Below are 15947 nucleotides of genomic sequence, written 5' to 3'. Positions count from 1 at the left end.
CAATTCCTATCTAATTGCCTTAGAATTTTACAGATGGAGATGAGCCCAGTAATGAATCTTGTGCTGCTGTGAAGTGGTAGGATTGCTGAAGTGCCATGCAGTCACAAGTTCACTGTTTGCAGACCAGTGGCTGTGTCTATAAATGATAAATAAATGGTTCATGGAGAGCAGGATGCCACTTCCATGCTCCTGTTTCTGTGTGGGTGATGTGCTGTGCCACAGGTACAGAAGTGCTGCTGTTTACTTTGTTCTGTTAGAACTCTCCAAAATCATTGGTGAAAAACTGGTCTAAGTGTCTCATTTCATGTAATTAATTTTAAGTTCTTGATTTGCCCATGTGAGCAGAGATTTATCTCACTGTCTCATGGTTGGATGGAACTCTGGATTTAATGGCTTTCCTGTTTTTTCAGGAAAATGACTGTGCTCTGACCTGATTTGTTCAAGACACAGTGAAAAGTCACAGGGAGGAAGGGAACTCTTTAAAATCATTGTCCCACAGCAGCTCTACAAATAATCTTTCTCCACCTTCCTGGAAGATTTTTTTTAAATGTAAACATGGTGCTCAACTAAATGAGGGGGTCCTTGGGTAAAGTTACTCATCTTTTCCTTTTTTCTAACATGTATGTAGAAGTCCTAGGACAAAAAGAGTAAAAAATTGCTTTAAGAAGTCTCTGCACTCAAACTGGCATAAAAAAGGGGCATTAAATAAGATGTAAAATGGAAAGATTTCCCATTTTAATTCTATTAAATGATTGTAGAGGAAAATGAGGATGTGGTAGTCAGGGGGATGCCTATGGAGAGAAGGCCACCAGCTCCACAGAGACTCCTGGACTTTACCCAGGCACTGTAGTGGGGTCCCCCCAGGAATAACACAGCTTGGCAGCTCTGCAGAGCTGGGCTGGGGAGCTGAGACTTCATACCACACTGCCCTTATACAATGTGGTATATAAAACCAGAAAACAAATACAGACACAATATATATAATATATTATATATATTATATGTGTTGTGGGCTGGGCTGCTAAGGCTCCATACCACACTGCCCTTATGCAACATGGTGCATAAAACCAGAAAACAAATACAGAGACAAACAAATAAAGTAACAGTGCACATTATTTTCATACTTGGTACAATGTATTGAAATTTGTCTGCTTCACCCAAAATCTGTAGTTTCAGTGCTGGGGAAGTCCTGATTAGAAAACTTGACCAAAAAACCCCTCCAAAACGAGTCTTTAAACTACTGCAAATCAGTTGTTACAGCAGCTCCCTGTGGAACATGGTTGTGAATTCTGTTCTTCATTCTTTTAGGATCTCTTGTATTCATCAGGAGCAAAGGAATTGAACTGATCACACCCAAGGTTTCTTTTATTTGTGTGAGGGTTTGTTTATTTGCCTCTTTTTAACATTGGTAATACTTTTTTCCTTAGCCATGTGTATCTTTCTAGATTGACTGTTACAGACTGATCTGCAGAGGGCCTCAGTAGTGTGCTTTATCTGTCTAAATTTCCATCATAAAAATTCTTTTTGATTTCCAGTTGCTGGTATTTATTCCTACAGTGGGAATAAGTATCAGTGCCCACTGCTAAATTGTGCATATTGGATTTTCCTTTTTGATGGAGTTAGCATTGCATTTTTGAGAGCAGCCACTCTAGATGGAACTAAATGGCATGGAATTTGAAACATATCTTAACTGTTCATTCTTTAATTAAGCATATCGTTTTGCAAATTACATTTTGTATTTCCAACCTCTGCATGTCCATCATTCCTTTGGTGATGGTTGAGTTATTTTAGTAATTACTTCCCTTTCTATTGAGCAGCTGAGCAATTAGTAGAATAATCATTCAAGTGGCTGTTTCTTTGTTGATTAAGAGCAATCTCAATTGTGAAAATCATTACATGTTAACAAATCAAAATGTGAGAGGTTTTCTGGTGCAGACCTGGCTCACCACACTAAATGGATTATATGGTAAGATAGATTGGGTCTGTGTCATCAACAGGTGGGTCATTCCTGTATCCCCAAACACATTTTGAAAATAAATTTCAAGTTGTATTTTGCATTTTTTATTTACATTGAGGCCAGAGGAAAGAAATGTGGTTCAGAGTAGAGAAGGGCAGAGAGTCTTTCACAGTGGCACAGAGGGGCCTTCCTGTCCATGGGCTTGCCCTGTGCTTAGAGGAGGATCAAGGCATTATTTCTGCTTTCAAGTATACTCAAAAACCATAAAAAAATAGCTGCTGGCACGTGTCACCCCCATGGCCACGTGCATGGTCTGACTGCAAAGAGATTCTGTGACTCACTCTGGCTCTTGCCAATCTTTGAATGGGTACAGACAGCATCCAGAAAAACTTATTTGGAAACATCAGGTTGCCCAGCATTGGCTTTTGAGTGGTGTAAAGTGAACTTGGCCTCTTCAGCTCTCAGATTTCTTGAAGCAGCTCTTTGTCCCAGGTTTCTGGCAGTATATTCCCTGGGTACTGCTCTACATGTACTTCACTTTCACAGTTAATTCAGGTGCCTGGAGGTCAGCCAGTCCAACCAGGCCCTTTTACAATCCTCAGGGACTTGGTGCTGCAGATTCTCTGCAGAGATTATAACACTGAGCTGGGATTGCTCTCCATATATCCAGAGTATATTAAATGTTTGTGCTTGAGTGACTGGTAGGGCAGGAAGTGTTTTATCTCCACTGAATTAAGATTGTTCTAATTGCCCACGTGGGTTATCAGGAGAGGATCATGAAGCCTGGGGGAATTGAGAGCCAAGTAAAATAAAAATCCAGCTGGAGTTCTGGCCCTGCTGCCAGCTTTGCCCTTGAACCAGGGAGGGGCACGTGTCTGGTGGATTTGGGCTGGATTTTGGGAGAAAGGGGTGCCACATTGACACAGCTGTAGCTGGCTGTAGAATTTCACATACTGGAATATTTGACACATTTCACATATTGGAATATTTCACATATTGTGGAATATTTGAATAGAAGGGTGACAATTGCACCTTAGCATTCAATTCAATTACTACAAGTAATTAACTTGTAGTTCTTCTAGAAAGTGAAGCTGCTAAATACAACTGTTATTTTTGACTTGCTTTCATTTTTAGAGAATAGTAGAAAAAAAAATTGAGACTATAGAAAAGCATCTAAAAGGAATCAAAGCATAGAAAACCCATTTGTGGATACAGTGTGTTTTCAATTTTAAGTTTCATAATAATCTAGAATCCTGATTGATATTTGTTCTGTTGCGTATTTTCTCTGGCTTGTTTATACCAATCTCTCAGCTTATTATTGGAACTTTTAGATCAGTGTTTAAAAATAGTAGCAACTTAGAAATGGCTTTAAAGATAGGTCTCAGTGCATCATCTAAATAGGGTGATTCACAGAAACCTGTAATCAGGGCACTAAGTGATTTTCATTAGTTTGTGAACAATAGTGATACACAACTGCATCAACTAAGACAGATTTTTTAAAATTATTAAATAGTTTTCTATAGAAATTTAACTTTCCAAGGCCTGTATGTTTTATTATGATAAAAGGGCCTCACCCAAAATATCAAGTTTCTGCATAAATAGTACAGTAGTTTTGTCTGAAATCTTGTTTTCCCAACAGAGAACTGTAAAATGCCCAGTTATGTGAGCTGGGTTAACTTCTCACAGTGGCAGTAAAAGGTATTGTAGAAAATCTAATAAATTGGATGACAATGGGAACATAGACCATAAAAAACCCCAGTAACATTTTCTTTTGTTTTAATATGACTTTCAGGGGGCAGGGAAAGGGGCTGGAGAGGGGGAGTTTATGACCACACCTGACTGTGTGGGAATCTCCAGGTAATAAAATGTATATTTATAGAATATTACCAGTGCTTCTCATATTTGCTTTTTAAATCTCTATTTCCCAGCTCAAATTTATTTAAATTTAAAATATTTGTTATCTTTTGGTTTGCTTGCATAATATAATGTTGTTATTTTAGAGATGATTTCCTTGTGTTTAATACCTGCCAAAAACCTGAAAATTGTGGCTGCTAGGGTGGCACTGTGGGCTTTTTGTGTCAGGATGTGCTTTTGCAAGTTCTGGTTTAGACCCAATGTATTTTCCTTGAATACTGGAAAATTAACAGAGTCCTTTAGCATTATTAATCTACTGGAAAGTTTTATAGTGATCTTTTTTTACTAGAGATCATTCAAGTGGGCAATTCAGCCTTCAAATTCAGTGAAGCATAAGGCATCAGGCCTCCTAATGTAAATAATGATCTTCATATTCCACTTTTGTCAAGATATGCAAAAAAGGATTAATTTATGCTTCAGTGGGTAGGCAGTGAGAGTCCTCTCTACCAAAACATTTTTGTAGGTTAAATAACTGTCAAAATCAGATTTTTCTTGAGGGTTTGATATTTTTTTATACTTCTAATATTTATTACCACAAGCACAGTGAATTGTCATTGCTTTCACCTGTTGGAGTTAATCTCCAGAGGGAGACAGGCTCTCTGTTTTAATGACATGCTAACAATGTCAGGATTAAGCCAGGGCCAGCTGTAAATGTAGCTGACTCCTGTGATGGCTTCTGAGAAGATGGCTGTTTCATTAAAGATTGCCACTTCACCCAAACTTACTTTTGTGGGATGAGAAATTCTGCCTGATAGGATTTAGGAGCACAAATCTCCTCGAGGGATGGTCCCAAAGTACATGCCAATTTGGAAAAACCTGTCAGAATAGTCATGCAGTGGCATGCCACATGTGTATGAGTTCTTCTGGAAAACAGTTGCTTTGTCATTCTAACCCTGTCACTTGTCACCAGGCAGGTTCACAAATTTCCTTGTTCTGGGTTGGAAAACTCACAGTAATTGCAGCACCGACTGCTTCATTCATTTTTGAGCAAAATGTAGAGATCTGAATTTAGAGATTTCATAATTTTGGCATCACATGAAGAAATGGATTATTATTTAAAAGCAGTGAACTAAAAAAATAAGACAACCAACAAACAACAGAATAAGTTGTTACCTTAATTGAAATAATAAAGGGAAAAAAAGTCTTCAGACATATTTCAACTGTTTTTCAGTTTGTTTGCTCCTTACCTTGTCTTTCCTGGCCTTCTTGGCAGGCTTTTAGCTGATCTGTAAGAGAGAAAAAAAATACCAAATCTTCAAATTCAGACTAAAGTGACAAAATATTTTTTAACCTTTCTAATTCTCTTTGCATGAGAGTGCAGTGTTATTTGAATGTTTGATGTTATATCCTGTAATTAAGCCTTTGATTTTAGGCAGTTTTAATACTTGATAAGAAGTTTTAAATCTTGCTGTAAACTGTTCCAGTCTGGAGCCTGTGTCCCCAGCTGCAGAGTCTGCTCTTGGGGGAGCTTTAGGATGGGATCAGCCTCCTCACCTTTGGTAGCACTGTGTGCATAAACTTATAATAAACTGATGTTTATTATCATTTATTGTATTTTGTTTATATAGTGGACATGTGTGTGTAAAGGATTAAGGAATGATTAAACAATCAGTGCTGCATAGTGCTGAAGTTTATGAGGGGTATCAGGCTCTGAATGCTGGTGAATTGACTGCTAAGGCACATTGCAAATTTTGTGCCAGAGGATTCTTCTTTGTGATTTGGGATGCCCTTGAGAACAATCATTTTGAGACTTCTCGTTCATTTGGACATTTCACTGAAAGCTAGTACTTTTGATAAAGATAAAATACTCACTTAGCACCACTTTGTGCAAGAACCTTCTGTATTTGGAAGGGAGAAACCTCAGTTCACTGATATGCTTCAGTTAGCTGCAAACCTCTCTGCTTCTGACAGAGCAGCCAGAAGGAGAGGGAGGTTTGGCTGGAGTTCCTGCTGTGAGGCTGCAGCATGGCTATGCCAAGCTGGATGTGTCAGCCAGAGCAAATGTTAGCTTGTAGAGCACTTCCCTGCTGCTGTGCTCAGGTCTGTCTCCTTATGAGACACTCCTGGAGTGGGCACAGCTGAATGTGCTGCCCATTGCTTTGTATTTCCCAGCCACGGGGGCCAGAAGATACCTGGGGATTTTTGTCTCACCACCCTGCTCACCCAGGGCATTTAGGCTGTGATTGTGTCCAAGGATGGGCCTCCACAGCCATGGCTGGGCAACCTGTGCTGGTGTTCAACCACCCTTGCAATAAAACAGATTTTTTAATGTTTTAAATGAAAATTTAAATGGAGACTGCCTATTGTCCTAGTCCCTGAGAGGGATCTACATCCAACAGGTGCTGTGCCATCATCCTCTGCTGCATTGGTGCCCTGCCTTCATTATCTGCATTGGTGCTATGCCATCATCATCATCTACTGCATTGGTGCTGTGCCATCATCATCATCATCTGCTGCTGCTGCTGCATTAGTGCTGTGCCATCATCATTGCATTGGTGCCTACACTCTGGGATACTCTGCTGGTGTTCAGCTGCATTGGTGCCTGCACCCACAGCTCCTGCTGGCCCCCTGTCACAGTGTGACTGGGTTTGCCAATTTTAAGTGTTTAATTTCTTTTAGAGATAAGATTTAGAGTAAAGACAATGCAGGTTTAACACTTAAAAAGCTGAAAGAGCCCCCAGCACTTGATCCACTGTGATTTGTGAACGTGAAATAACCTTCCATTGGTTTCCTGAGCTGTCCATCACCAAACCAGCTCTCTGATTGGTCCAGTGGCTCACAGGGGACGCTCCCAGAGACGGGAGAGTCCCTCCCACTCCCCGGCCTGATGGAGCCTTCCCTGAGGGGAATCCGCCCTCCCCCGAACACTGAAACTGACACAGTACAATATTTTGTGCATTAAGATGTTCATAGTGATGCTGGATAAATGGCTAGGTAAGAATTCTTTCTGTCTTCAAACTATATAGGAGAAAATTTATATTCATCTCATTCAAAGAGGAGGGCTGAATATATGCAAACTTGTTGAGAGATATTGTTCTCAAGGATAATTGAGATTCGTCAGTTTGCATGTGCTTTCTCACACCTTTCTGCCTGATTCCCATTAGTAAATGGTCAAATACACTTTTATTCAAAGCAGTTTCTCTAAAGTTAGGCATCCCAAGGAAGAGGGATTGAGGAGGCTTGGTTCAAGGCTGCCATGATTAATAGAACTGTGGAACATGTTATTTATAATGTGAAACTTAACTGGGAGCATATTTGGATAGAAACACTGGGGATCATTGGAGAAGAGTAATTAAGCACATTCTGAAACAAGTGCACAAGAGAAGATATTTAAGAGTGTTTAATCAAATACAAACACATTCCAAAAATTAGTATTATGGGATCTTTACATATTTCCCTGGACCAGACTGGGCGTTTTCAATGTGGAGAAATGAATGAGTTATGGATTGCTGTTTGTTCAACCAATTCTAGCAGTGAAGCAGAATGATGGAAAAACACATGGTAGCCTGGCAAAGGGCAGACTGTGCTAGCAAATGAATGCTGAATTGGGCAATTAGGCAGGAAACCAAAACTGAGATTCAGTGTAAGGCAGCACATGGCACATGATCCACAGGTCTGGAAACAACTGGAGAAACTGGCAGAGCATTTTCAGCACCTGGTGGTGTTGTCTGCAGCCAGCACCCTGCACTGGGGACTTGAGAACAGCATCAACATTTATCTTGTCTCTTCTGAAATATTGTGAGGGCACCAGTTTAATCAGCAGTAATTTATTGAAAGAGAAAAAGATACAAGGACACAGCAGGCTCTGCTGGTTCTGGGGGCTGTAGTTCAGTTCCTGGACAGGGTGCAGAGCCTGGTAAATGTACATGGGGCATTTTCTGTCTTGGTGTGAACTTGAGGATTTTGGGCTCAAGTTGCAGTGCTGCTGAGGATTTCTGGTGTTATGTGTAGCCTGAGAGAGGTAAAGCTGGCATTTAGTGAGTAAATGTGACTCCTTGCATAGTATCATCAGCACTACAGAAAAACAAAACTTTTGGAAATCCATAAGGGCTTCATTATAGCCTTTGATATCTTCTCTCATGAACCTCTCCTTCTGTCACAGGCTCCTCCAGCTGTGGGGCTCAGGATGGGCTGTGAGAGTGATGTTTTCTCACTCTGGGTAGAAAATGAAAAAGTATTTTCATGGAAAATGAATGGTCAGGCTTTGTGCAGTATCTCCTCCCAGAGCTGCTGAGTGTGGGATGGTGACCTGGCACAAATTCTCATTTGGCAGTGATCCTGTGCTTTGATAACAGAACACTTTGAGAGTAGTTCATTGGCATTTGCTCACTTTGGTCACACGTGTTAGGGAACTTTTCATGGCAGGAATGAAGTCCTAATTATTCAGATCAACAAGAGTAATTAGCAAATATTACCTGCCTTAATAGAATGTGGGAAAAATCGTACATAGACCAAGATTGATTTAGGTTGTCTAAATGGGAAAGCTTCCTCAGGCATTTTCATATTGGTCAGGGTCCCTAATTTTTAAGGGAACTGGTCTCAGCAACCCAAAATGTTGCTAAATTTCCTAAAGAGCACTCCACACTTCCTCCTTCAGCAATGATTGCAAACCCTTCACAATAATACTCTGATATTCAATTATGTTATTTCTGACACATTTGAGACTTAGTTCCACAGATGGTAAAGAAAACTAGAGTGAGATTCTCTCTTTTGGTTTTTTGGGTTTGTTGTTGTTTTTTTGGGTGTTTGTTTGGTTTGGTTGTTGTTTTTTTGCCTGTGCCAGACCCTTTGTAATATTCTAGGCCCAATTATTTTGCTGATATTGAGAGTATTCACTAGACAACTCTTGACCTTCTCAGTGATGTGGGCTTTGCTTTGCTTCCTAACCAAAGGAATGTGAGGAATGTTCACGGAGAAATGAACTTTACATGCCTGCTCATCTCAGGTAAGGAATAATAAATAAGGTTCACCTGCTCCCAGCAGATGTAGGCTTTTTTAGGTGTCAGTACCAATTTATTTCAGTGAAAGAGGAGAAAAGCCTGCAAGGTATTTGTGCAGAGTGCTGAGCCTGGTACCTAGATAGAAATTGAGTAGAATGGCATTTTTTCACTGAGTAATGGTTACCTTCAGTCACACAGCAGAATGGTTTCAAAGGTACTGCTGGGTACCTGGGTACACCTGGTCTTGTTTAGATTTTGCAGTAAAACTGTCCTGTCCTTCAGCCTTGTCTTATTTTTGAACACAAAAATATATCTATAGTTTATGAAAAGCATGATTTAGAGTGGAATGAAAAGGAAAACATTGCCCAATTAGCCTAAATACAGTTGTTTCATGTGCTGATGGAAGCCCATGAAGGTTGATAAGGGCCTTTCCTTTGAGATTAGTGGAATTAGGTCAGTGCCTTATTACAGTATATCAGCCTGCAGGCATCAGTACCAGCTGTGGACTCAAAACAGCTGCTCATTTATGGTTAGAGGATGGAAATACTCTTGGAAATAGAATGGATCAAAAATCTTTATATATTCAGTAATTACAGTTCCTTCTATTCAGCCATAGAAGTTGTACTACCTGGGTAGCTTTGAGGTAGATAAAGAAATTATTTAAAACTAAGCTTCAGATCAAAATCTTACAAAGCACTCAGTGTTCTGTTCCTTCTCACAGCCCACAGAGCAGAGGGTCTACAAGTGCTGCTTACTTGGAAGGAGATACCATGGAAGGAGAAGTAAGGTCAGTTCTCATGCTCCAGGCTGTCTTGACAGGTCACAGAAAACAGGTTTGCCTTTCTGCTTCTGGAAACAAAAGAAAATTCAGGACTCCAACTCTAAGCTGCATCTTCGCAGGTGAGGCCATTTATAACCATTGAGACAGTTCCTGAGCAGATGATAGTGAATGAATTTGGTGATAAGAGGCAAGTCTGACCAAAGAGCTTTGCATACTTGGCAAGGAGGAGGGCACGGGGAGAAAGGTTGGCCCAGAAGGACAAGGGGTGCTGAGGAGGAATTTGGGAAGTTAACTTCAAAATGTCAGTGTTCCTTTTGAATGGCTTGTATTTTGCCAAGGTACAAACTAATCCCATACTGTTGTGGGGATGATAATCTTTCACCTACATTTGTATGACAGTAAATTTGAGGGCTGTCTGTAGCCTGTTTGAAATACTCACATGTTAGCAGCTGAGGTGGTACAGGTGTATACAGAAGGAATACTGGTGAGGGGAGAACAAGAGGAAAGTACACTGGGTACCTTGAGGAAGGTCTTGTTTTGGATCCCCTGTGGTTTGACAGACAGCTTAGAGCACTCAGGCTGCCGTGGATGACTGCAACCAATACACTTGTGACCTGTAAAATACAGGAAGAATCAAGAAACAGATGGTAGAAAGGTTAGTGGGAAAGACTTCAAAGTTCAGTTTTCCATAACTTGAATAATCTCCTGTGCATTTGGAGCAAAGAGCACGAGCGAATCTGCTTCTGTGGTTTCTGTCTCAGTGTCCAGTATTTCTTTCCCCAACCTTTTCAGTTCTGTGTTTGCATCAAGGGAGATTTGCTGTCCCTTCACTTTGGGTTGTTTTTGCCAGAACATGAAGGGGCTGTACACAAAGTTGGGTGGTGGTGTTTCTAGGAAGATGTACCTAAAACTTGGGAGTAAAGAAGTGACAACCCTGAAGCTGAGGTGGCAACAGCTGAGTGATCCAGGCTGCTCCTGCAGTTTGTAGTGGTAAAAACCAGCAGAAGAGATGTAGAGATCAGTGCTACTTCTGCCATTGTTTTCTCCTGTGGCAGTTTTCTGATCAGCTCCCAGAGCTGCTCTCAGGCACAGTCCCAGCAGTGAGCAGCAGCAGGACTCATTCATTTGGTGCTGTAACCAGGGAGCAGAAACACAGAATTTATCTGCAGCTCAGGAGGGTGTGCTGGCTCCCAGGGGCTGCTGCTTGAGCTCTGCTGCTCTTCCCAGGAAGGAAATGCCTGTCTGCTCTTGCTGGGCTTTGACAGTCTTATTTTGGAATGAAGGACTCCAGGAAGCACAGAGGGAAGTGCCTAAAGCTTGTCCCAGAAAGCTGAGCAGCCTGTGCTGTTTCCTGGTGGCTTTTGGGCTGGTACTGGCCGTGAGAAGACAAGCATCTCTGGCTGTTCTCTCTGTTTAACAGGAGGGGCCCAGGAAGGAGGGGGAGCTGGGCTTTTCCCTCCATGCCAGCACTGTGAGGCTGCTGTTCTGATAAAGTTGTTTGTCTTGCTTTCCTTTTCCTTCAGCTAATGAAGGGACTAGAGACAGATCCAAGTGTGAAATCTGTAGTGAGGTTCCTGTTCTTCTAGAGAGCTTTGCCTGGTCTTTACTCTTCCAGGAGTGAGGAGTAACTGGAGGAACCTGCCTGCTCCTAGTAGGGTCACACAGACACAAATGGCATGCACTGGTTTCCTTTTAGAAAGGAAATTGCCCCTCCAATAAAATATTTGTCATCTTCCCAAAGTCTGCTTGCCTCCTCAAGATTTCACATTTTTCTGAGGATAGGGATTATAAAAATATTACCTTTAAACTGGAACATCCCCAGAATATCAACTGCTTATCAAAGTCGTGGGATCCTTTGTTCAGGATGTGCACACCATCAAACCTGTACAAACCTGAACATTATCAGTCTTCTCTGAGAGCAGCATTTTCTTATCTGAGCAGGTACTTCTGAGCAGGTACTGCTGTGTAATCACTGAATTGCTTGAGCTAAGAACCAAAATGGAGCATTTCTCAAAATGTGGGACTGAAAGGCTGAATCTATTTTAGAATGTGTCGTTAGGGAGGTTCCTGCCAATTCCTTTTTAGCCAAAAGAACAGTGATACAAAGCAACAGATTTTAGGGATGAACGAGCTTTGGGAAAAAGGCTGTGCCTTGATATGATCCTCTGTGGGATGAAAAGAGCTGGATCAAACAACCCACAGGCTGTCTGCCTATCAGGGAAGACCAAGACTTCTAGTGAACTGTCTTTTACCTAGCATTTTACTTTTTATTAAATACAGCATGCTCACTGTAGTAGAGAAGCAAGTAATTTGATTACAAGTTACTTTACATTTTAGCAGCTCCTTTCATTTTGCAGAAGCATTGTCATGTTAGGTAAAAGTACAGAAATGTGTATTTATGTAGGACCTAAATTTCATTTGGTGTTGCAGACTTATTTCTGATGAACTGCACTTCCAAGAAACTTGAAAGTGACCATGATTCATCTGTTTTGAATGGCATTGGAAAACAGTTTTCTTGCCTTAGTTTTGCAGGTGGAAGGGTTAAGACTTTGCCTGCAGCAGATTTATGAACGTTGCTGCAGGCAAAAATTAGCTTAGCAGTTTTTGCTAACAACTCCATCCTTTTTGTTCTGAACTCCACTTTCATCTAAGGGAACTGCAAATTGTGTCCCAGTAGATTAGGTGAACTGAAGGTTGTAGAGGAGTGTAATGTGCTGAGTCACATGGCTTTGCCTTCATGAGGGTAGAACAGGTCATAAACCGAAAATTGTGGGGGTCAAAACCCTTTAATAAAAACAATTAACTTTTTCCCTGTACCATTTCTATAGTTGTGTATATGGTGGTGATTTTTTTTTCCTTTTTTTTCTTTCTTTGTTTTAAAATTTTTGGAGAAGAAAGAAGCAAAAGTAGCATCCTTAGTTAACCTTGTGCCTTGCTGCATTTGAATAGCTGCTCATAAAAACTGCCAGCTTTGTCACCTAGCACAGGTTTTATCCATGGTATGTAATGCTTGTGGAAAACCCCTGTGCCTTTTCTTTTCTTTTGGAGGTGCTCTAAGGTCAGGTGCAAGTGCAGTATATTTCTGTTGTGCTGCACAAAGCTCTTTGTTCTTTGACAGAGTTTGAGTTCCTCTCCTCTAGAGGGGTAGTTTGATTTTCAGTGCAGGTGTGGGTTGACTGTGGCTTTGGTGTCAGATTTGTGTGTCCACCACTGCCATTTGCTCTGTCAGTGGCCAGGAACAGGACAGTCACTATTTCTCATGTTCAGAACAGACTGTCTCCACTTTTGTACTCAGAGCAAGTTTAAGTTTATTCTTTCTAAGTCTGCTCTTTCCCATATGGCACTAAACAAAACTTACCTTCTGTGTCCCTTTCCTGTTTGTAGGATTACAAACCCAGCACAGAGGTGATCTCTTCTGCCTGTCTGCTCACCATGACACCTTCTACCCTGCCACTTGCAAGTGCTTTGAAATGCTCAGTGCAGCTGGTGCCAGTGGGACCAGGTGGAGCTCCAGCGAGCTCCTCTCTGTTCTGTCATTGGTGACAATTCTCCTTCTCCCATAGCACTCAGGCAGAGACTGAGGGGAATTATTTACTGCTGTAATGAGTCCAGCAGCTTCCACTGTGATCCATAATTTATTCCCTCATCTTTCTCTTTTCAGGGCAAAGGTGAGTTTTCTATTTTTATAGCAGTCACAGAGCATAGGAAACCTCTTGGTGTGGATGTGAGTGACTAGTACTGCTGGCAGCAGTGCTAAACTTGTGATGTTTCTCAGGTGTTCTGTGCTTTTGCACTTTGACAGCAAGAGACTCTTAAATGTGTCTCCAGTACAGATGGTTTTGTGTTTCTGTTGTCAGTGGTTCACTGTTTTTGTGCTGGTTCTATTTTATTTTTACAGCATGATTGATTGATTAGGTTGATTTTCAGTGGCCCTGAATGGACCCTTAGCCTGAGTATGAAAACTGGGTGGCTGCTGAGAGCCCTCTCTGTGTTCCTTACTGAAGGGAGGGCTTTCTTTCCATGTGTTGAGTGAGACTCTATGTGTCAGCACTGCTTTTTGACTAGATCTGTTCTTTCAGTGTCTCAATATGTTTGATTTTGTTGAAAATGGAGTTTTTAGTCATTATGTCTTTATCTCAGTTGGGCTGCTCTGTTCCTTGCTGCTAATGCTGACTCAAGTACCATGATTGCTGGCTGATTTGCCCTCTTTGGTCAGGGGGAGTCTTTCAGCTGATATTAGTGGGTTTTGAAAAGGGCACATTATGTACAACTTAAACCCTATTGCTGCCTGCCTGTGAAACAGATGAATTTTTTTTTAATATCTTTGTATTTTAAGGGCCTTAATTCTATTGCAATTCCATTGTCTGTTACTTAAATCCAGTGTTTTCAACCTTGTTTGACTGTATCTGAATTTGAATATCGAATTCTGTCAAAAGCCTGTCAAAACCAGAGAAGTCTTTCTGTCTGTTAAATGCTATTAAAATGCCTTTTATTTGTTCTAGAGCAGCTACATTATCTTTTTTGAAAATAAAACACTTCTCAGGCTTTGTGTCATACTGTAATACCTGATAGTATTGATAAAAAAACTTGATGTTTCTTGCTCATTGTTTTCTCAACTCAGTTTATATTTTAAGTAAGACTGTAATACACTGCATGACTGTTTATTCCTCTTAAAATTTGTTTATTAATGGAGTTCTTATTAAAATTAGAGATTCCATGCACATGTTTATTTAATTGCCTGAAAATGTAACAACAGAGCTCAGCCTCATGCATTCTGTAGTTTCAACCAAGTAAACTTGTTCTTAGGCATTACATTCAAGAGAGCTCAAATTACTACATGAGTAATCAATCTAAAATAGAAAAAAAGGTAAAGTGTTTTGCTGGAGTTCAGGAAGGACTAGAGAAACATGGCTTAGTTTGGTGATGTAATCAGCCCCAAACAGGATTTTTGGAGGGGGTGGGGAAGCAGGGGAATGCCCTTTGTTTTGCACTACAAAAATCCAAGCAGCCAACTCAGCCTGACCTCCTCTGATGCTTTGGTCCATTTGTGTTGAGGTTGTGTCATGTGCAGCTGTGTTAATGTGGTTTTAAGTGTCTGTGTATTTTGCTAAGCATTCTGCTGCCTTCTCATAATTTGATGTGCTCCTAAGAGTTAATAATTTCTGTGCTATTTATGCCCACTTTAAGGATTATCATAAATATTCCACATGCAATTTTTTTTTCTGTTCATACACCAAATGAACTAAGAAGCTTAATTATGAGGAATAGTTGTTAGAGTCTAATTATCACATGGCTGATAATTTTTTCAAATAATAGGATGTTTTCATGGTGAACCAAGGTGCACTCCACCTGCAGGAGCTGCATCATTAGTCAGCTTTCTTCAGTGGTGCCTTGCAAGTTTGCTCATAGAAAAGAATTAATTCTTGTAATAGATTGCATTGATGTGGTGCATTTCATTTGAAATTTTCATTCAGTGCTTTGATAAACATCATTATTGTTCATTATCCATGCTCAGTACTATCTAGAACCCCTGCTGAGATCCCTTTGGTGTTAAGTGCTGTCCAAAATAACAAACAAGCTCCAGAGTCCTGCCCAGAGATATTTTTCCAGGGAGCCACCACAAGAAAGGGGGATTGGGAGATAGGGGTGGAGAACTTTCTCCACCTAATCCTGAGTGAACCATTACAGGTAGAGTTACTAAAATGATTTATTCTCATGTGAAATGAAATGGTTAGAAATGGAACTTTTAGGATAATTTTTTTCCTAACAAACAAAAGTGTGTAATTGATAGTTCATGCTATCTGAATCTTGCATCTATATGTAAGGTACAATTTAGTAAGTTAAGTTGACTGAGAAAAAGAGAGGATTTGCTTTTTTCTGCTGGGAATAATCCTTATTTGTCTTTCAGTGTAACAAAGGGGTATTTTAGCTGATAAACAATGTAAGTGAATTTCCATCTGCTTTCATAGAGATGGTATTTTAGGTAAAATCATTACATGTGTGTTGGCTGCTTGAATTATACTAAAAATTCAAGGTCCTGTTCTCTAGTTTCTGCTGGAAATGGATGGTAGTTTTTAATGTGGATGTGAGTGGATACATTTTATACTTTAATATCCACAACAACCTGTCATTGGGGTATGCTGCAAACTCTCTGAGGCTGGAGATGAGAGTAACCCATTCTTCTCTTAAAATGAATTTTGTTTCTCCCTAGCACTTGTTAGTATGCAGGTACTGTGTGTGCTGAGCAGAGAATACAGCAGAGAGACAGGACAGGACAGCATGGAGCTGCAAAAAATGCTGGTTTTCCATTTTCTGTCGGATGCTTAGGTAGTAACTACCTTATTTCATGGTAAAC

Source organism: Erithacus rubecula (assembly GCF_903797595.1).
Source record: "Erithacus rubecula genome assembly, chromosome: 9".
In the NCBI taxonomy this organism is placed as follows: Eukaryota; Metazoa; Chordata; class Aves; order Passeriformes; family Muscicapidae; genus Erithacus; species Erithacus rubecula.
Note: the sequence above shows the minus strand (reverse complement) of the source record.